Source organism: Alexandromys fortis, unplaced genomic scaffold (assembly GCF_014885135.2).
Source record: "Alexandromys fortis isolate MF-2015 unplaced genomic scaffold, M_Fortis_MF-2015_v1.1 scaffold_8_1_9099942, whole genome shotgun sequence".
NCBI classification, from domain to species: domain Eukaryota; kingdom Metazoa; phylum Chordata; class Mammalia; order Rodentia; family Cricetidae; genus Alexandromys; species Alexandromys fortis.
In genome coordinates this window covers 7,824,223-7,846,342 of record NW_026067898.1, presented here as the reverse complement: position 1 = coordinate 7,846,342, position 22,120 = coordinate 7,824,223, and the positions used below count along the sequence as shown (strand labels likewise).

The 22,120-nt window shown below is 44.2% G+C and overlaps 1 long non-coding RNA gene across 5 annotated transcripts in view; it reads left to right on the top strand.

Annotated features, from left to right (window-relative positions):
• The window catches only part of LOC126488050 (uncharacterized), an 89,615-nt gene extending 67,943 nt beyond the window's left edge, over nt 1-21,672 (top strand). For 2 of the 5 annotated variants that reach the window (XR_007588573.1, XR_007588572.1), the window contains 4 exons: nt 4,456-4,518; nt 4,827-7,825; nt 9,273-9,914; nt 10,114-12,656. This is a non-coding gene — a long non-coding RNA (uncharacterized lncRNA). Of the gene's footprint in view, nt 1-4,455; nt 4,519-4,826; nt 7,826-9,272; nt 9,915-10,113; nt 12,657-16,702 lie in introns of those variants that run through there. The other 3 variants (XR_007588574.1, XR_007588575.1, XR_007588576.1) reach the window with 3 other exon arrangements.
• The last annotated feature ends 448 nt before the right edge of the window (nt 21,673-22,120 follow it).

Here is a 22,120-nt window from a genome sequence, read left to right as displayed (position 1 = left end):
CAGTTTATTGTTTGGGTGTTTGGGATAAAACTGAAGTCCTCTCCTCTGCTCTACAAATGCTTTATGGACTGGGATACCTCTCTGGCCCATGGACTATGCTATTTCTCTGGCCTTTAGACTGGGCTATGTCTCTAGACCATGGTCTAGGCTCTCTCTCTAGCCCGACACTACTGAATTTCTATACTGATAGAAAATTGAGACTTCCCCTAGACAATAAATTCTGATTCTCATTGTACTCAGCTGACTACAGACTAATGACCAACCAAGAAATAGTGGCTAATCTTCTTCCTGTCAGGGGGATTTGCATTACTTGAGGGAATTGCTCTCCTGTCTCTCCCTTCAAATAATACTATGTGTGTCTGTATATGCAGAGAACATGGAACAGACATGTCACACATCGACATGACAAAGAGAAACAGTGCTGTGTGGAATGAGAATTCCTGCTCTATACTTAACTGGTTGTGGTGGTTTGAATGTAACTGGTCATCACCATAAGCTCATTAGGAGTGGCACTATGAGGAGGCGTGGCCTCGTTCGAGTGGGTGTGGCCTGTTGGAGGAAATGTGTCCCTGTTTGGTGCTTTGTGGTCTCCTATGATCAAGCTATGCCCAGTATGACATAGACTCCTTCTGCTGCCAGCAGATCAAGATGTAGGACTCTCAGCTCCTTCTCCAGCACCATGTTTGCCTGCATGCCACCATGTCCCACCATGATGACAATGGACTAAACCTCTGAAACTATAAGCCACCCCAATTAAATGTTTTCTTTTATAAGAGTTGCCACAATCCATGACAGATCCATGTTTCTGTCACCATGGCAAAGATACACAAGCATATTGTTACTCCAGGCACATTTTTTATAAACATAATCTTGTCCTTATCCAAAAGATATGAGTACTAAAATTAAAAAAAAATCAATAAAACCAAAGCCTGAGTGTCCAGAATGAGTTTGTATCCCACATGGCCAACTAGGAGAGTCTCCTGTTTGGTATAGGTTTAATACTATCCCCTTAGTCCCTCATGAAGTCCCACACTGGATGCTAAATTATATGGTCACCCATGAGAAAGTGTATCAAGACTGTCTTTAAAGCAATGGCTATGAAGGAGAGGGAGGAGTCTCATTTGGATATAGTCATGGCAAACGCTGTGTTGGATTTCATGGAGAACTTGACTATAGTGGCCTGTCAGAGTCACCCCACTTGGAAATGGGGGGAAAGCCTTTGAATGTCATCTCTTGATAGCCATAGAGGAGGAGTTATGCACTCAGAATGCTCTGGAGAGAAGGCTTGAGCGTACACAAGGTGACTCCATCCTGCTGGGGACAATGACAGGACGCTCACTTGAGAGATGGCCGCTGACAGAGTTCCTGGAACCAACGAGAATGATGCCTGAAATCGTGAAGGGACGATCTAAGCCATCTACCGTGTGCCACTCCAGTGACGCTCAGATTCACACAGTGCATAAGAATCAGGTGGAGGACTTGTTACAGACGCAGATCGATGGGCTCCATCCCTGGAGTTTCTGATCCATTAAGTCTGAAGTGCGGCCCCCTAATTTCTATTTCTAACAATTAGCCAGACAAAGCATTTCCCTAACTTGGCTCATCATAAGGCTAACCTCTGAGATTCTAATTTACCAGTTCTCCATTAGAATCTTGGAAGCTTGGGCTGGGGACGCAGCCCAGTTGCTACAATCCTTGGCTAGCATGCACAAAGCCCTGGATTTGACTCCCAGCAAGATATATACCAGGCCTATAAACCTAGATGTAAGCAGAAGGATCAGAAGTTCAGAAGTCATACTTCGCTACAGAGGCAGTTCAAGACCAGCCTGACCGAGAAGACATACCCCTCTTCTCAAAATGGGAAACTTTATCCCAACAACCATCCTGAGAATTCCAATGGAGAAAAATTCACCAACCACACTTTAAGGAATACCAAATAAGATGATGATCGTGTCCGAAAATAGTATGTAAAGCAGTTCCCTTGACATGAATCTGAACACAAATACAAAGAATATAGTGTAGAGAACACGTGTTTACAGCTCTGTGTGTGAACACATGTGTAAGCTGATATGTATAATTAGCAGCTTAGGGAAAGGGTTATTCGGGGAAAAAAGGTAAAATTTCATCACAAGGTGAAAATTTTTGGAGATTGTTCTTATTCGTCTCTTTCAAAACGAAGTTTAATTTTCCACGACAATAACTTCATCAAACGACATATCACAAACACATCATTTTCCTTTGAAAAGATTCAATATGCCTCTCACCTCCGGGGCCTTTTCTCTGCAGTGAAATGGTTTGTGCAGTTTCAGACCTTAGCAGCATCCTTTGGATTCCTGTTGATAATGGTGCATGATTTGTCATGAGGAAAAACTCACGTCAATGCCAGCATCGAGTACTGCGAATTATAAACACAAATAAAACGGAGCAACTGTCTACTTCTGCTGGCTCGTCTGGCGAGCCCATTTTATCTACTCTGACCTTGGAAATGAAACTGGGTTATAATCAATTATTCAGTCGTTATGAGACAGATTTGAATGTGGCCTTTGTTCAACTTATTAACTTCTAAATTATTATACTCTAAGTAAATAAAAAGCATTTAAAAGACCTCTCTATCTCCTTCTCTCGTCATAAGGATACATTACTGCTACAGCAGAAGGTTGTTAGTGCCCATTTGCTAATTCACAAATTTACTCACCTACCCCGGACAGCCAACAGCCTGTAGGTGTATAACGAAGGCTTACTGAGGATGTCCTGGAGTTATGTGGTGTAAAAGGTTGACAAAGTACATTATAGGACATTTACTAGTAAGCAATATGTATCATCATGTATAGTTAGGACTGTCCTACTCTTGTCAAAATGAATGAAAAATAGGAATCTTTTGATGTCCTTACACCTTATCACGTGTGTCTGTCATCCGCCTGTCAGGGTATTTCAGGGGTCTGGTTGAAATGCCCACATAATCCGTAGTGAAGACTATGAAGAGCACCCTAAATCCACCCCTTGTTTAGGTTCCCGTGTGGCCCATTGGGCAAAGCCCTGTAATCTGAATCAAGTCCCCCACTATCATTAGTGAGTAATCAAAACTCTGAATTTTTTTATTTTTTAAATCACTTTAGAAAAGTATTCTAATTCCCATTCTTCACACTTATTTCCCCAGTTTCTGAAACACACATAATCCCATGGCTCATGAAAATGATCCTCTAAAGCAGGTGGGGGGGGGGAGACAAAGAAAAAGACAATCATTCTTTCCTTTCTACAACTGCCTCTTTATCCATGTGCCAAGTCTAGGCTATAAATGGAGAAGACAGAACACAGTAAGAGCACCCTTGCCCTCCAGAAACTCACATTCTGACCAGAGATCAATGCTTATACAGGTTAAGTGAGATGGAACCACGTGACAAACGCGGTGATGTGCACAGGTGATGTCTGTAGACACACATATGACAGACAGGTGCACCTGGCAGTGCCAACAGAGCACGTGGCATGGTCATCCACGGGGGTTTGCAACATAACAGCCAATGAACAGGGACTTGAAGCACAAACAGAAGACAAGGACAAGATAATACAGTCCAAAAGGAGACAATACAGCCGGTTCCATATTCATGATTTTGTTTGATTGTTTGGGTGGTGTGTCCTATTTAGATAGCAATATCTATCTGGGTTTGGAAGTATCCATTGGAGCATAGTGGGCTCGTCCACAATACACAACTAAAGAGAAGGACTGCCCTTCCCCCCAAGTCTCAGTTGCCAATCGCTCATCAGGGAAGGATAGGGCCACATGGGTTTTATTACTGATCGTTGCCAAGGCCAGTCTTGTGCAGGCCTGCTACAGGTAACTGCTGCCAGGAGATCATGGTTGCACCGGCTCTGCCATGGCCAGGGGACAGCCATTCTCCCTGTCCTCTGAACCTTGCGTTCTTCTGACCTTCTTTCACCTTGTTCCCTGGGTCTTAGAAGAGAGAGTATAAATGCCATGTTTAGAGCTGGGCATCCAACCGCCACTGGTTCTCTGTGCTCGCTGCCGCTCTTTGCCAAGAGAAGTTTCTCTGATTAAGACTGAGAAACCTTTGTCTATGGATGTAAGTATTTAGAAGGCAACTTGGTGCGTGCTGACTTGGATAAACATCAGGAGTAAGTGCTCTAGATCATAAGAACTCCTCAGCCGTGGGTTTTTAATCATATTTACAGTATCAGACATGAGTCCCTTCTAGTGGAGTTGGCCTCAAAAATTAATCAGAGAGAATTCGATTGTCCCTATAACAATCAAGCCATTATTGGACCAGTGGGTACATTTTGTCTGATAGATACATATTATAGTTTTTAATAGCTAGGTGGGGACACTGGTGCCTTGTCTCCCAGCAGCCTGCACGACAACCCTGGTACTCTGAAAGTTGGCTCCCAGGGAGGAAGCTTCACCTCAGTTCCAGTTTGAATTCTCTCTATCTTTTCCCCAAGGTGGATGGTGTCTTCAGCAACAGGGCTTTATTGGATATCACTGGTGGGCAGCCAAGTGGAATGGTAAGAGCCTGTATTGTTTTGGGAGCCTCTATGACTTCCTTGACATGAGGAAGCATCCTATACCTGGTACTGGGATTTCTGTTTAACACTATTAGTTACAATGTTACTTAACCATGAGAGTTGTTCTCTCTCTCTCTCTCCCTCTAGTTAGCTCACTGTTTTGATTTGTAATTTTAAATGCTTTTGAGTGGTTAAAAATAATTCATTGATGAGAATAGGAATCATTGATTTGGAAACTACAATTTTGCTGCTGCTGTTGCAACAAAATACCCATCAGCACCATAATGCTTCCTTGGTTGCCTTGGCAGAATCGTCATCCCCAAGGCCCCCACGGTGCAGCTGAGGTTGGAAATGCTAATGGTAACATCTGGGCTCTTCAAGAATGCTCACGCCGCCTGTGATGGCTGTTCTTGCATCTTCCTGCCATTTCCCAGGGGAATGACCAGAGAGGATGATGTCAAGTCCAGGTGCTTGTGTGTTCTTATAAAAGAGAGAAAACATTGAGTCATTGAACTCTGTCCAGGAATAAGCAGAACTGAGATTCAGGGACTCTGTATCTCTGATGAGCTAGAAAGTCTAACCATTTGGAAGAGCAAGCCGACCAGGGTGCAAATCCTCCCTCTGTCACTAGCTTCTCTAACTTCTGTGTGATCAAGAGCACACTGATGGATCCTTCTGACCTTCAGCTTCTTCTGGATACCTAGAAAGATGATCGTCTCGGACAGAACTACCAGCCCAAAGGAAAGGGCTTAATACATCTTTCTTTTCTCCTCATTTATAAAACCGTTAGGTTTGTTCATGGCTAGCAACAGTTGCTAGGGTAGTTCTTGCCTTGAGACAAGTGACAGTAACCACAATAAAACATCCTCTTTTATGGACAGGACGGAGCAGAGCGGACACAGACAATGAAAGCATTCTTGTGGGATGAGCCTTGCCGAGTCACTTTGATGTTTTGTTCTACAACAGCAAAGCCAGATGGGGAAGATGAAATGACCGAGCTGGGTGCAAAACTCGGAGGCAGAAGTATTTTTTTCACCGTTTCCTTTACCCGCATAAATATTCAGCGAGCTCCAGAAGAAGAGTGCTCTGGTTCAGAGCTTACAGATCAGACAACCCTGGCCAGACCTCCAGTGTCCTTTAGTAATGTTTGCCTTGCAGTTAAAGGCAGCAATGAGTTGTGTGCGTCTGCTTCGAAGGCCTCAGATAACACTCTGCCTTATCGAACCCTGATCAGAGGGAGAGGAGGCCAGAAACACATGGGAAGACCTGGCCCCTCTGACCTTCCCACTATAATGTTTGGGAAGGAGCAGGCTCAGGGCACTTTAGACAAGGCATGAAAGAGAGGTGAATGTGCCTGAGTTCAGTGGGAGCCACATTTATCAAGCCCATCCCATACGCCTGACATGGAGCTGGGAGCAAGGGGGGGGGGCATTAGGAATATCACAGAGACCAGAAGGCACATGATCTCCAAAGCCGGACCTGTTGCAGAACACAGGCCTTTTGCAAATGAATATCGACACATTTAATCTGTGGGTGACCTTCCTTTTATATGTGGCAAACTGCTTAGCAATAATACAGCTATTGTTTGCTTTGCCATTTTATATATGGGACCCCGGACATTGTGTAGACTATAATATATAATTATAATATATAATCACAGTGGTTTTATATGCAGTATCATGCCAGATTTGGAAAGTCAGCTGTCTAGCTTTAAAAAGCATAGCCCAAATTATACAGCAAGTCACAGCAATAAGGATGATGGACAGCAGAACCCTGCAGTTCTGAACTTCTGGCCTGATTTAAGAATTAAACAGAATAATTGCTAAAAGTCACATAATTTATTGCAGACCCCCTGAGTTGTATTGAGCAGTACCCAAGTCTGTGTCCAAACAGAGGACCGCTGCTCCAAACACATCAGCCAAGTCTTGAGGATAATTGGGCAACAATCGCTAAAATGATGGGATCCCTGGGTCGGCGGGGACTTTGAAAGCACAGCTGATCACATCTGGTAGCTCACCCACATCTGTCAGCCCTCCTTCTGAGTCCAGTGTTCTTGCTCTGTCTAAGAATGATTAGGATGCGTCCACCTTTCCTTCTGATTTTTACTAATGCCTAAAATCAAAATTACACTTTGATTTAAAAAAAAAAAATGTTACATGTGCATGCCAGCCAAGGAGCAAGAGATGTTTTCCTCCTAACCTTTGTCCAACTTCAAACAGAAAACGTCCTCGTGGAAAGACTGGCCAGATGCAGGTATATGTCTCTGGGAGTTGTTCTGGTTTCTTTTTAAAGTAGGCAATGAATATACTTCTTGACACGCGCACGTAAGATTTGTAGCAAAAACACCTTTCTTTCATGTAACTGATTTCCCTTTAATCCCCAACCTTAATGTATATCATCCTTGATGCGTACCCTCACGTGGGCTTTGAACTCGCCAGCGCTAACTCTGAGTAATGAAGAAAGATTTGACAGTTTACTTTATAGCTGAGCACAGGGTACGTGGGGTGAGGGGTAATGGCACTATAACTGTTCACCTTTCACCTGGACACAAGCAGGTAAGACAGGGCCGTGCTTAGAAAGAGGTGACAAGAAGCTAAAACCCAGAGGCTGTGTGATCTCATGCATTTACATTCCCAAGTCTGGAAAGCAAAGGCAGTGTTTAAAATAAAAAACCGTCACCAAGACAGGAAAAAAAAAAAAAAAAAAAAAACGCCAGAGCTCTATCACACACACGGAGGTGCAAACCTTTTAATGAAAGACGTAATTCTTGGGCTGTCTACAGCATACTATATTCTCACGCAAAACACTTTAATGCCTGGCGTAAATTACGGTAGACTTTCTTAGCATGCATTGCATTTTTTTAATCACGGTGTTTGGCTCCATTTTCCATTTGAGTCCAGAAGAGCGATTTCCAAATAAAGCCTGGTGGGCTGTTTCTCCTCCCGCCCTGTCTCGTCTCTGGTCTCCCTCCCCCCCCCCCCCACCACTCCCTGTCTCTGATCTCACCCCCTCCTGTCTGCTCTGCAGCCTGCCCCTCCCCCGAGCCCTAGGGTAACTAAAGTTCCTGGTGTGTCCTTGGTTGAAAGGTGTAATTGTGAAGAAGGGCAGCTTCTCCCTGGACAGGATGCTGGAGAAAGAGGCCATCACAAAACGTACCAAGCCACTGTGCGACCGGGCATCTACGGAGAGCTGGCAGTGCGGGAGGAACAGAACCTCACCCTCCTCGCAGGAATGGATTAAGAGTGCTCACAGTGAGCCCTTCATACCCACCTGACTCTTGAAGACACAGCTGAACTGAGTTTTAAATGTTCGTGTAAGAGGCCGGGGCTGGGGGGGGGGGGTTGGCTCAGGGGATAAAATAAACCCGTGCTGTGAAATCTGAGGAGTAGTTCAGGCCCTCATCACCCACCACATAAAAGCAGGGCAGGTATGGCGAACTGCTGTAATCCTGGCACTCTGAAGGCAGAGACAGGGGACTCCTGGGGCAAACTGGATATCTAGACTAACAAGAATCAGTGAGTTCCAGCTTCAATGAGAGACCTCACCTCAGTGAATAAAGTGGACAATCTAAGGCCCACTTTTGGCTTCTGCACATACATTTGCCTACACACAGCTAAACATGCATACACATGCACAGTTAAACATGCACACACACAGTTAAACATACACACACACAGCTAAATATGCATACACACATACACACACAGTTAAACATGCACACACACACAGTTAAACATGCACACACACAGCTAAACATGCATACACACGCACAGCTAAACATGCACACACACGCAAGCACACACACTCACATACACCATATGCGTACGCACAAAAGACTGTTCACACAGAAAGGACCAGGTGAGGGTTCAGTGCAGGTGTCTGTGGGCGCGTGCTGCCCGCTCTGACTCCACACTGTTGCCGTAGCCATTGTTACAAGGCGCCGAGGAGACAGGACCATTTTAGAAAATGCTATACTGTCTTAATTTCTTTCCCTAAGACAAAATTCACCATTCATAGATGCCCGTAACACTGTCCATAAGCTTTCTGTATGTGTGGTACCCCACACATAAATCTCAATACCTTGCATCTGCGAGGCACACGCTCTACTACCAAGCCACATCCCTAGGCCCTATCTGCTGTGTCTCTATCAAATGTCACAGTGGACGGTGGCTGCCGCCCAAGGTCTTCCTTGGCTCTGCACAGGCGCGTCTGACTTCCATACCTGAGACTACAAGGGCACAGAAGAGAGCTGTTATGCTCAAAGTCAGTAGAGCAAATGAATAATGTATCGCATGGAGGAAGATGTGAGATATACACCCTGCTAGTTAAATAATTTATATTTCTATTTCATAGTCTCCAACGCATCTATAGATGTAGGAAAAACACTCCTCGATGGCGACACAATTCTGTACTCTGTGTTCTAAGTAATATGCAACGATAGTAAAATGCTGGAGGAGTTTATTCATTTTTAATTCAGGAGGCTGGCAACATGGCTGCATTTGAGGTTTTGCTGGGGGAAGAGGATGCATAATTTAATATATTTTTTCTGTAGGATTTCCCCCTTTTCCCTGATGGAAAAAATATGCAGTTTTTACTTATTTATCTGTAACTGTGGGTGGGCTGTATTTTTTCAGCTGGTCCTTCCTATCTGGGTTTAGGGTCTAAATCAGGGCTCGGTCCAAGGTTAGCTGAAGCGCTGGATGAGGCTGGGTTGGCTTGTATTGTAGTGACTATTGATTCTGGGACTGTGCCAGGTCTCCGGGGACTGGAAAGATTCCCTATCTGAGGCTGCTTGGCTACAGAAACCCTTCCTCCAGCCCTTGCCAACTAAAACACAGTAGGAGCGAGTGTTGTGTGGCAACCGGGTGTAAACACAACAGTTGGAACACTTCAGAAAGAAGCCTGGATTTCCTGGGTAAGTGTATTCAATGTTAAAACAACAATAACAGTGTTGAAAACACATCTGGGGATTGCTCGAATGCCTTGCCCACTGGTTCTCAGTATTACTTTGAGGCTTATTAGGGGCAATGATGTCTCTGCGAACCTTAGGGCCTGTGCTGCAGGCTACAGACACACAAGCCAGATAAGACGAAAACATGGATTAAAACAACACCTCAAGCGAGGTATATACAGTGTCTGTTAAGTCCTTGGATTAGCTTTGCAAGTCTGAGATAATGAGAGAGGGACGGAAAGAGACCTAGATGTGACTTATTGTAAACCCCGAGTATGAATAAAGCATTCCTCTAACCCTGAGGGTACCAGGTCTCATGTTTTCTCCCCAAATGGGGCAATGGCATGGGCAACCTTACCCCCCCCCCAAAAAAAAATAAGCCAAAATCCTAAGCCAGTGCCAGTGGTTTATGTCTGTCACCCCAATGTTTGGGAGACCGATGCAGGTGGATTGCTAATGAGTGAGGCCTGTTTACTGGTGTGCTGTAGTGTGTGTGTGTGTCTTGTGTGTTGTCTCTGTGTATATGTTTGTGTGTGTGTGGTCCCTGTGTGTATCTCTGTATGTATTGTGTGTGTGTGTGTGTGTGTGTGCCTTAGCCTTAGTTTTGAGGAATGTTACCTTATTTAGAAATAAGGCCTTTGCAGATGTAAGCAAATTGGGATGAAGTTATCAGGATGCCTTCTTCCAATAAAAGGAGACATGCGGACAGACAGATGAAGATAGTGTGTCTACCTTGTACCATGGAGTGGTACAAGAGGAGGCCTCTGGGAAAAAAAGGTGTGTCCAGGACTAAGAAAACTGGGGAAGACAAGGAAAGAGCCCTCCCAGACAGGTTCCATCTCACACTGATGGTCTTGAGACAAGCCACCAATTTTGTTAGAACAAACCCAGAAAATGAATACAGATTCTTGCCTCACATCTCCTGTGTGTAGGCTCCCCCTGACTTCTCTGCAAGAAAAAAGGAGCATTTCACAAGAGACTGTACTGTTTGACAAGGGCCAGATGAAAGACTGGACAAGACAAGAAAAGGAACAAGTTGAAAGATAACTTCCTATGACCATGGAAGAGGCTGGGATTAAAGTCAGTGGGTTATCCTGGTCTCACAGATCTAGCCTCATAAAATACTTCTGAGTTTGCATACAGCCATCTGCAAAGACCTTGTTTCCAAATAAAGCCCCTCAATATTCTAGTCTCTTGTTGACTGCCTTTTGGTGCCTGGTGGCTCCGCACCCTCCCTGAGGCCCTTGCAGGATCTCCCTCAGATTCTAGGAAGCCCAGGGATTTCAGAAGATGCACTGTTACTGCACATCTGAGCAGCTGCTTTGTTGGAAAAAACGCCTTTCTTGCATCCTGATTCTCTCCCTAGCAACTAACCCTTGAAGCAAGAAGAGACGGAAACGAGGAGAGAGGGCCTAAAAACTAATAGAGAAGGGCCAGCTGCTCACAGAGACATAGCAGAGGTCAGACCAGATGGCAGAGGAGGCCAGCACAATTGTGGGTCCAGTGGGTGCCACTGAGACTCAAATGAGCCTCCAAGACAAGGCTGCAAGCAACATTGTATCCATCACTGTGGCTGGGAACAGGGTAGGGAACTGCAGCACTAATAAAAGTCATACGGGTTTTACCTCCCAGAGTGCCTCAACTTGAACTTTCCGAGACTGCTAAAAAACTGTATGCCACAGTTATAGCCACTTACAAATAATGAAACGTAAACCCAGAAAATTAAATAATTTACTCAAAGGCTTGTGTCTAATAAGGAAAATAACCAGAGGTGAAACTCAGGTTTATTTGTTTGTCTCCAACACTGGAGTCTTATCTACTTGTCCTCCAGCCTCAGTAAGAGGTTCATTCGGCCACAGATGGAGCAGAACTCATACCTGACAGCGGAGCCTGTGTGTCGTCACTGGCTTAAGGGTTCACCCACCCAAAGTCTTTTGACCAAGCCAAGGTACATCACGTATAGCTGAGACTATGCAGCGATGAACACTGGTGGGTGATGTTCTACCTTCTGGAGGACTTTGAGGGTGGGAGCATCACTGAATATTTGCACCGATGTCCATGGCAAAGAGTAGAAGATGGATCATAGCACCCCAAGCACCCACTGACATTTTGAATTATTTTTTTATTATTATTAGAAACATAACAGAGACCCATGTTTTCTGTTGTCAAGCAAGCTTAAAAGATTCGGTACTGTTCTTCCTTTGACCCTTCCCTTTTCTCTAGTTGGTATAAAGGGGAGTTTCCAGGGATGAGTCAGATTTGTGGGAAACGTAAACTCAGTTATTTTTAAATAAGATTCGCCTTTATCAGCTTGCCACCTGTAAGAGTTAGAATACTCTTAACTCTTTACGATTTAACCCAGGCACTTCTGTTTGGTAAACATCAATGCTCTCAAACATTCTGCCTTCTAGAAATCAATGTAAATCTGATTCTACCAACATCTACCAGGATAATAAGATCTGAGAGGTTGTAATGGTACCAGACATGCTATGAACAATAGCCATAAATGCGACTCAGTGATTGATTCAACCGATCACAATGAGATTCCTGGGGAAAACGAGCTATTTCATTTTCTTGTGTTCTCCAGTATATTCTAAAGCATCTTTAGTTCGGGGATTGGCTAAGACTCGTCGATACTATACGCATTCTCGGAACCTGCAGAAAAAGAACTCAATTTCATTGTTGCTTCCATTTTAGTCTCAGTCCTCAATCACAGAAAGGCCCCCTGCCATTAACCCGCATGTATTACCTTTGCACATACAGCTACTACTTCCCTAGGCCTGAGAATACAGAGCCCTACAAACTAAGTGACTTAAAGCAGCAGATGCTTTCTTCCGCCTATTTCTGGAATCCAGAAGTTCAGCAAAATTCAAGGTGTTGGTAGGGTTGCTTCCTTCTGGGTCCGCTGACAACAGCTCTGCTCTGTGCCTGGCCCTTAGCCTCTGGTAGCGCTAAGGTTGCCTTAGCGTGCTAACACTTCCCTCTGATCTTGTGTTTACACGGCTTTCTCTTTATAGCTGTCTTCACATGACTGTGTGTGTACAAAGACACAATTCATATTGGGTTAGAGACTTCTCCGAGGCCCACGTAACCCTGTCTTAGCTCTTTACAGCTGCGGTGGCTCTAGTCTGAACAGCTTACATTCTGAAAGGCTGGGGGCTAGAGCCGCCGTGTGTCTGGAGTGGGGGAAGAATTCAACCTCTAACAACATCCAAGGAGACAAACATTAGTGTTCAAATCACTGCAACTCTTAGGTTACAAACGAGACAAAATATTTACAGAAACCATAAAGTAGGTCATGGAAATTTTGATTATAAGAAATAGTTTAGCTGAGTATGCTGGCGCACGCCTTTAATCCCAGCGCTCAGGAGGCAGAGGTAGGTGGATCTCTGTGAATTCAAGGCAAGTTTGGCCTACATAATGAGTTCCAGGAGAGTCAGGGCTATACAGAGAAACCCTGTTTAAAAAAAAAAAAAAAAAAAAAAAAAAGCAAAAGGAAAAAAAATAATGTAATTTTAATTTTTTTATGTGTAACATAGTTACACCAAAGTGGGATCCATATCACATACACATGTCACACGATGACATTTCTTTTCAGTCAGATTGTATGTGCCTACAAAAGGTCTGTCACCTAGCGACTGCATACCCACCTCAGTTTACACGCACTCTGGGATGCTCATACAATGACAACATCAACAAATGATGCCTTTCTTAGAACCTATCTCTGTCATCAAACATGCATTCCTGTATAAGACAGAAGAGTAGGATGGTGTCCATATACATATCACCCAGCTTCAGAAATAGGACACACTAGTAAGCATAAAGCTCCATCGGTCTTCCCCTAATCTCATACTTCTTTATGGACCAAACAAGCTAGGCTTCTGCTTCATGGAGCCAACCTTTAAAGGGGAGAAGACAGATCAATACCAATGAAAACAGAAAAGAAATATCCGACCCGGAAGGTACTATGCAGGGATTGAAATAAGACACAATGGCAGACTGAATGGCTGCTTGGATGAGAAGGTCAAGGATGGTTTCTGTAAAGTGATACCATTTAAGCTGAGATCCCCGGGAAAAGAGGGCGTTGCGCGTGTGAAGATAAGGGGCAAAAACATTTTGGAATAAGAGATGCGCACTTCCAAAGGTCCCTAGGCAAGACAAGTTGGGTTGGTAAAATCTAAGCAGACAGAACTTTGTAAGGGAAAGCGAGAGTAAATGGCAGAAATAGGCTTTCAGAACCAGAGGGACGGCACTGGGCTTTGTTCCTAGAGCTGTGAGACAGAGGTGGTTGTTCACCAGGAAGTCAAATGACCTCACTTGCTCTGTGGAGGATGAGGAAGGGCTAATGAGAGAGAGGAATGATGGGGACTAGAAGCTACAAGTGGAGACGGCACAGCAGGCTGAGATCTTCTCTAGAGGGTCTGCAGGGCTAGCGCAGGACCTAGTCAGAAAAGACAGAAGGACAAGACAACTCTGCGTCGGGGTTGAACAGCTGGATGAGTTGTATTTCAGTAAGGGGGGGGAGATTTACAGAAAATCAAATTTAAGGAGGCAAGTGAATCACAAGCTTAATTTCAATGAGATATTTATCAAGTGGGGATTTAAAAATAGATTTTATAATTTATGTGCATGTATGTGAGCCTGTCTAAGTTTGTGTGCACCGTGTATATGGAGGAGTCCCCAGAAGGCAGCTGAAAGAGGAACTGGGGTCACAGGCAATTGTGAGCCACCACATGGGTGTTGGGAACTCAGTCTGCATCCTCTGTAGAAAAGTGTGGAATCTTAACTGCTGAGCCATCATCTCTCCAGCACCCTCAAGGGAAGATTTTAATATACGCTTGCATTATCAGTCTTGGGTCTTTGTTGAAATACCAGCCCCAGCCCTCACTCTAACAGTCAACTTTGCACTAGCCAAGGTCTTTTCTCTAGTTGGTAAAACTTTTGTGACCTCTCTTCCCTTTGCTTCCTGTATATTAAGCACTTTGTCCCTCACCCTGTATTTTTAGCATTAGTTATGTGAATGAGCCAAAATGTCTACCCCAGGTGTCGTTCCTTGGATGCTGTCTACCATATTTTTTAAGGCAGGGTCTCTCACTAGACTTGGAACTCACAATTAGGATAGGCTGACTGACCAGTAAGACCAGGGATCCTTTGGTCTCTGCCTCCCCAGAACTTGAGTTACAAACACACATCACCAGGCCCTGCTTCTTCTTGCCTTTGCTTTTTTTAAACATGGGCTTGAACAGCCAGGACTTCACTGACTGAGTTACGTCCCTCGCTCCCAAATAATTTATTCTTGATTTGTTATTCATCAGCAAAATAGGAGTAACTAAACTTACCTTACGGAATTCTATTAGGTTTTAGAATGAGGTGATATATGGAAATTGCCTAGCCCATTGGTTGGCCAGCTCTAGGCAAATGTAATATTCTTTGACTTCCCCGCCTGCGGGGCTAAATTACAAAACCCACAAAAGACTCAACTTCAAGAACTGACTTAAGATCTGAGAAAGCCTCTTTAAAAATATCTCAGGCTTCATTGCTTAAATTAATTCCAAACTTTTAAAAGCTATTAAGAGGCAACGGATGATTTGATTCAGCTATGTGACACGAGGCTATGTAATTAAACGTATATATCCTGAAATTAATTTTACATTCACTTTTATAATACAGTTCACTTATATGAAATAACACATGGCTTTTGATTGAACAGCAGACTGCCATTCAATCAAACAGCTCAAGATAGATCATAAAAGCATAAAAATGCAGCATCAGCATCAAATACGGCTGTGGGATTTTAATATTCACTATCATCCTCTTACCTGGGTAGCATAAAAACGGATGAGAGAAAATATTAAGAAAATGTGGACTTTTAAGTAGATCACATTTCGGCTTAAATGTTATTGGGTCATCTAGATTTACGGTAAATAAGACAAGGGAAATTTAGAGATTTGTCTTTCAAAGTAAGATCATCAGGGCCGAGATAATTTCGGTTTAAAATTTTCAATTATGAAAATAAAAAAAGAACTTTTACAGGCTTTTGAGTTTATTAGTTTCCATATTTCTTCTTTTATCTTCAAAATAAAAACGGCTGAACTTTATGACAGAAACATTTTCTGAATCTCAACTACAAATAAGCCACATTCTTGCACAGTTAGGGGGCAGGGAAAAGGCTATCTACGGATCCAAAAGATAACCAGTCTCAAAACTCCACTCCAAACTGGAAAAAATTCTAATTAGTAGCTTCAGATAGCTTAACTATTGCTAAGGCATGTAAGCAATAATGGCCCCTACCCTATGAACGCTGCTCTAATAGCTTGCGACAATCACTTGGTGTCATTTAACTAAGGCCACCATTAAAGGATGGTTGTGAGCCTATTAAGTAGTCCCTTTGATGATCCGCATCCAGAGTCACCCACTAAGTGTACCACTTTCCTTAGCATCCCTGAAGCTAAGTTTATTGTCTATATGAATGCAGGGGATCGAAGGACCAGGTAGAAAGGTGTAGTAGGCCGTGGTGTATGTGACCCCGATTCTGCCTCTTAGATCAAGGTGCTGTTCTCAAAGCTGTTTGGAGTATCATTTATTGGTTACTCAAAGCTGTGATTCTCCTGGGTTCTTGCCTTTGACCAAATGGAAGCTGCCTTGCCCAGGGTTGCACGTCCTTGTTACATCTAAGCCGGGACAATAAAAATAATTAGAAAGCGCAACTCTCTGGCGTAGATGTCCTAATTCAGGGACATCCCTGAAAAGACATCCCAGCTGAAGACCACACCCACAAGACCATAGGACACTTCTGCTGTGATTCCATTATGGCTCCCTTCCTTCCTCAGTACCAGACAGGTGTTGCTTCCTACCACATCCACCTATGAGCCCTCTGCCTATCAGTCTGTCTCAGGCCCTTTGCTCAGAACACAACCCAAACATGGCTTCTGTTCTTACATCCCCTCCCTAGTAAGCCATAGAGGGGAGAACACACAAGGGTGCAGATCCTGGTAACTCTACCAGGCAGATTCTCACAGGGATTCTCTTTAATCTTACAGAACTGAGAAACAAATCAGATCGATACACACCGTGAGCCGGCACAGACAAAATATGTAAACCTACTCTTGGGGTCTTGGGGTCGAGCATGGAACTATTATTCTCTTGCTACCAGTGATCTCTGCAGGGCTGGATACAGTGAACCTTGGCCTCAACCCAAGTTCAAAGGTGTGTGACTTATCTCCTCCGTTTCAGGGGACAACGGGAGCAGTCAAAATCAGCACCGGATCCGCTGTGGTCACAGCAGACCTGGAGTGGCGGTGGTGAAGCGGGGGCCTCCAGTTTAGAATGGAGTGGAGACACCACGTTGTGGGTGGCCTTCAGCATTCCAGTGCTTGTCATTGAGGCTGGGCCCAACCATTAATCACGTACAAGCAAGCACAGTGTTGAAATAGACTCCGTCGGCTCCGGGATTAGGCGACTGAATAACGGAGCCTTGGATTTGCAAATATTACCATGAAGCCCACAGAAGCTGATGTAGCTAGAAGGATGAGAAGACTTCTGAGGGAGCGTGTTATCTGCTTGAAAGAACTCCACGAAAAGTAGAACGAAGCTGTCAGCAGGGAACAGTGCAGTCCATGAAGACTTTCGCGTCTAGTCATCCACCTGGGCAGAGGCTGTTTCTTTAACAGCAGAGTGAGCTACGTTTCCCACTACAACAACCATTCTGACACATTGCGATGACTCCTAGGTGGAATCAGCTAACTCCCATCCCACAAAGACAAATGATTAATTGACCTATGTAGTTGGAGGCTGCTCATTCGTTCCCGGCTGCTCAGACCCGAAATAATTACACAAAACTGTATTAATTAAAACACTGCTTGGCCAAACACTTAAACGTATTGCTAGCCAGCTCTTGTATCGTAAATTAACCCATTTCCATTATTTTATTGTTTACCGCGAGGCTCACGGCCTACCGGCAAAATTTCAGCGGGCTCTGGCAGAGGCGTCTGTCTCCTGCCCCTACATGGCTTCTCCCTGACTCCACCTACTCTCTCTATATATCTTTTCCAGCCTGGCTATATTCTGTTAAGCCATTGGCCGAAAGCAGCTTCTTTATTCATTAACTAATAAAAACATATACAGAGGACTTCCCACACAAGATTTAGATTATAAAAAGACTCCAAAAGGGGGTGGTGGTGGTCTTTTAATGTCATTAGGAAAAGTGGCTGATATCCCGCTGTTATGGCTTGGATATAAAGTGTTCCCCCACAAAGGCTCCTACTTGACAGGTTGGTGCTCAGCTGGCGATGTAATTTTGGAAGGGTGTGGCCTAGCTGGAGGAAGAAGGTTGCTAGGGTGTGACAGACGGGAGTGCAGGGGGCTGCAGTTCAAGAGGTCACTCTGTGCCGTGGTCTTCTTTGCACTAAGACATGCAGCACCCTCCACGCATCCCCACCCTCACGGTACTCTGCCTCACCATGAACCAAGATCAGTAAAGGCAAATAAAGGCTTCCTACTGAAGGCTGCTTCTTTGCAGCCTTCTGCCACCGCGATAAGAAGAGCTAAACCACCGGTCTGCTAAACCAGCCCTCTGCTTCCCAGACATTGTTTCCTTCTCGGCAGCATTCAGAAAATACTTAAGATATGAAACAATTCCACTCAACCAATAAATTGCTTTCATTTGATGGGGTAAACTCTGTGGGGGAACTTGTTTGACGGGGCGAGATGCTATGCTCCTCAAAACGCAAACTGTTATTTGACAATCTAAACAGTCCATAACTCTCTTTGTTAACATTGTTCTTGCCAACATTTAAACAGAGTCGTAAAACTCGCCAGGTTTCCCCCTCTCTCCTTGACCATTAGGACACCCGGAGCCAAATGTAATATTTAATTGCACTGACAGTTATCAGCTGAGATTCTCCTAATGAAGTCTTCTTTCCCCACTCCACCTTTATCTTATTAGCCAGCATACATGAACTATATACAATTTGGGTGATGTGTTTAGGAGTTTATTATGGTGGCTCGGGCCTGTAATCTCAGTACTGGGGAGACTGAGGCAGGAGGAATGTTGTGAGACAGAGGCCAGCCTGGGCTACAGAATGATTTTCAAGACAGCCTGGGCTATGCAATAGGAGACTGTCTCAAATAAAACAAGAATTAGACGGAGTAAGGAAAAAGTTTATCCTTAGTAAAAGCCAAAGAATAGTCTGGAAACCATTTTTATCTAGTTGATCCGGTCATTGAAGTCTGATGTGTGTAGGGGAGGAGAGGGACAAGTGATTTCTAAGTCTGTGACTGATTAATAACTGAGCAGCAAGGAGAATTAAGGTGTTTCAATTCAATCCTTCTCTGAAGATCATGAATTTGCTGGGGAGTGTGTGAAGACAGAGTGTACAGTCTACCACAGAGGGAGAACCATCTCCTCAGTACAGAGTCTGTTTCCCGGCAGTGGAGAGACATGTACCCCCGGCAATTCTGTCAGAGAGCAGCATCCTAAGTCTTCCTTGACTACTTTCTAAAATAGAATTGAGATATTTAAGGATTCATTTTACAAAGCCTACAGTTAAGGCTTCTGTTGGGTCTTGGAATGATTTGCTGCAGTGGATGTACCTTGGGTGTGAGCCCAGCCTTCTAATCTGCCATGACAGAAGTTCACACAAACTTAGATAGTACGCAGGCATTGAAAGCTCTCTTCCTCCTTGCCAATATTCCTCACGCCTTTAGTGTACTCAGATAAGATGAAATGAATCTCTATAAGAACTGATACTATGCCAGCATGGTCTACAAGAGCTAGTTCCAGGACAGGAACCAAAAGCTACGGAGAAACCCTGTCTCGAAAAATCAAAAAAAAAAAAAAAAAAAAAAAAAAAAAAGAACTGATACTATTTGAGATGGTTCCGTATATAAATAGCTGCATCAATTTTAAAATCTAGTTCCACATTCCTTCTATGTTAGAATCTACGATAATAGAATACACAGGTAGACACGGTGTGGAGTTTGATGTAAGAATCCAAATCCTAAATCCAGGTGACTTAGTTTTCTTTTAATAATGGTAGTTCCATTGTGAGTTAGCTAAGCCTTTAGGGCAGCTGCCCCACATGCTGTGACATAGAGGTGCGGGCAAGTTAAGTCATTTAGGTTCAACATCTCAGTGCATGTTCCTCTTTGTATCGGCAGGAGAGACAAGGGTGGGTGTTGGGCCCTGACCCCTGACCGCCTCTGCTTGCACTCATCTCCCCAACTTTGGAACCCCTGTATGTTCAGTGAACAGCAAATGCCTCTGTCTCAGGGAATTTCAGTTTGCTAAGTGGGTGCAAATGCACCTCATTCGGTATAAATATAAGTAGAATCAAAGGCACTAATTTACAACTGTGTGATCTGTGGTTCATCCTTACCTACACATCCAAAAGCAAAACAGAGCTTTGTTTGCCAAGATAATGCTCTCTTTCAAATCTTTTACGGATGACTTGTGTGAAAATAAGATTTTTTTGTTAAGACATTGTTTCGTTATTTAGAGGAGAAGGGTATGTGACATATTCCACTCAGGCAGGAAGTGGGGTTTCACCTGAATGAGCTTGCTTACGGTGCCAGGCACCGGGATTCTTTCAGTCTTCTGAGGAATTCGCAAGTCTCTGCCCTCCAGAAGGAAACCAGGAATGAGAGGCATTGTTCACAAAGACAATAGAATCAGAATGCTTTTCTCAAAAATGAATAAGACTATTAAGCGAACCTCTTCTTTGTGTTGGGAAAAGGGATACCAGGAGGCTGGCCCACAGCCAGGGAGCAAGGATCCTGTTCAAAGAGCCCTTGGGGCCACCGACCATGTGGAGGAACTGGGACTTTGATTAGCACTTCAGTTCTTGCAGAAGCTTCTGGAGATCTTTGGGGAATACCACGTGCTTAGTTTCTCTTCAGCTCAGTTTCTAAGAGGGAAGCAACAGATCCTGTTTATAAGATAGATGGGGGAATAAAAACCTAAGGAGATTCTAACGGAAGGCTACCTTTGGGTAGGTAAAGGTGGGGTCTCAAATTGTTGGCTATGATTGTAATCTTTAAGACTGCTAAGAATTGGGGTGTTGGAAGAGGAAGTTGGGGAGAACACTGTCCAGATAGTCCTCTAAAGCCAATACAGCGCCATCGTGGGGTTTGTTTAATGACAGAGAAATAGATCTTCATCTTGGAAACAAATGGAGAGCAATTGTAATAATGTAGTCTGATTTTAGGGACTTGGACCATGTGATGATTGAGCTCAAATACTTGGCAATAGAGTCCAAGGAAGTTGAGCTCCTGCTGGTGGGAGTGGGAAGGTTATAGGCGAATTGGGTGACTTCCAGTTTTCATGCTTGGGAAACGGGATGGGTCCACATTCACTGGGAAAAAACAGCGGTCCAACTATAGGTAGATAATGCAGCAGTTCTATGAATGGTGAATCCGAGCCATTTGTGGCCTAGAACAGATATTCAATAACTATCCTTTGATTATATGCCTTTTCACTTCTTAGAATATCTGGGACTCATCTACATTGTGCTGAGATATTCTGGATAATGTTATAAATCTGCTAGAAATAAAAATAAAAAAGGATCAATCCCCATTTAAATTTGTCATCTATTAAGACTGGGAGGCAATCTTTACCCTTCAGATCCCTCTGGCCTATCCTGCGGAGTAAGCTAGATCTCCTGGTTTTGACTACTTGAATCACAGCTGAGTGTTTTCCAGACTCTGGATTCTGTTCCTATACATCATTCGTGAGTTACATTGGCACCTAGAGCCCCCACAGAACAGGGCTCTTCCCTCTGTTGACCTCTCAGTTGCCACATGCAAAATCCTGCGATGCTGATGGCAGTATGGCTGACTTCCCAAAGCATGGTGGAGTGTAGGAAGTAAATGACGTCCCAAGGGAATGTGTGCTGTTGGTGTGGGCACAGCCAAGTCAAGGACCTCAGTGCCTCAGACCCATAGGAATGGCAGCGCTTTCCCCAGGTGAGATTCAGAGGGATGGCAAGGCCTGCCTCAGGGCTAGGTGCAGACGTTAACAGTATGTGCTGAAAATGTCCATAGGAGCTTTTTCCTCCGGTGGTTTCCAGCCTTGAGAGTGTTCCCTTACAGACACTGGGCATAGTGAGATTAGCCAAGCCGGCCTCCTCGTTCAGCTCTAACAACCCTACCTCCCCGTTTAGCTGTTTATAGTAATCACACTGAACTGGGGTGCTGCTGCTTCTCCATCTGAGAGCCCAGACCTCCTGATCTCAGCCTTGCTTTGTCCATGTGTCTGCCCTCTCTTCATTGCCCCAGTTAGGTCAATCCCTGGAGCTGTGCAAGAATATGGCGGTGAAGACGCTGCCTCTGGGATTTACTAGTCTGGGTAGGACATCTCTTCATCCAGTCAAGTTGACAGCCAAGAACTATCACAGATGCCAGACGCCCTGTCTGGTACATTAAAAGCATTCAATGTTTGTGGATAAATTTGTGATTTACAAGTATATTAAAAGGAGAGCCCATTTTTAGAACGGGATCTTTCAGAGTCTGGAGGTGTACTTCAATGGTAGGACACTTCCCCAGCATGCGTGAGGAACCTCAGTTGAATTCTGAGCCCTATGCATAAATAAACATAGTTCTTATTGCCCTGTGAACCTTAATCCCACGGGCTTGTTACTTCTTAACACCCTTCAC